Genomic DNA, 607 nt, shown 5'->3' with positions numbered 1-607 from the left:
TGTGCTGGGATGGTCAGTTGAGCAACAGAATCTCAGTTCTCAGCAAGATGCGTTCCATGTCCTTCCAAGCTCTTTCAAGGTAGCCTGGAAAGACCGGCCTTCACGAGAATGCAAGTCCATTCTTTGCATTCTAATAGAATTGAGAAAAGGTCTAGGTATGGCGTCGTTGCTAAAGTGGAGATGCTAGACCGGTAACTAAAAGGTTGCTGGATCGATCCTCAAGGGGCAAGGGTTTTGTCAAGATAGACAGATTAATCCTAAATCTACACCTGTAGTAGGAAATGCACTTTTAAGAATTTACATAGGATGAAGGTTACCATCTACAGTAACATTCAGGGGAAGTCGTGACCTAATGGTTTGAGAGTCAGACCAAGAAGGTTCGATTCTCAACACAAACTGGCTGCCCACTGCTCCGGGTGTGTGTGTGTCTGTTTTCACTACTCACTGCTCCTAATGTGCATGCACTAAGTTGGGTGGGTTAAATGCAGAGGACAGATTCCAAGTATGGGTCATGCGTCACTTACAAAAGTAAGCCATGAACCATGACCATAGTCATTTGCATAAAACACACTCAAACATCTCCATATAAGGGCTTTCCACACGCTTT

Source organism: Gobio gobio (genome assembly GCF_949357685.1).
Source record: "Gobio gobio genome assembly, chromosome: 13".
Lineage (NCBI taxonomy): Eukaryota > Metazoa > Chordata > Actinopteri > Cypriniformes > Gobionidae > Gobio > Gobio gobio.
Note: the sequence above shows the minus strand (reverse complement) of the source record.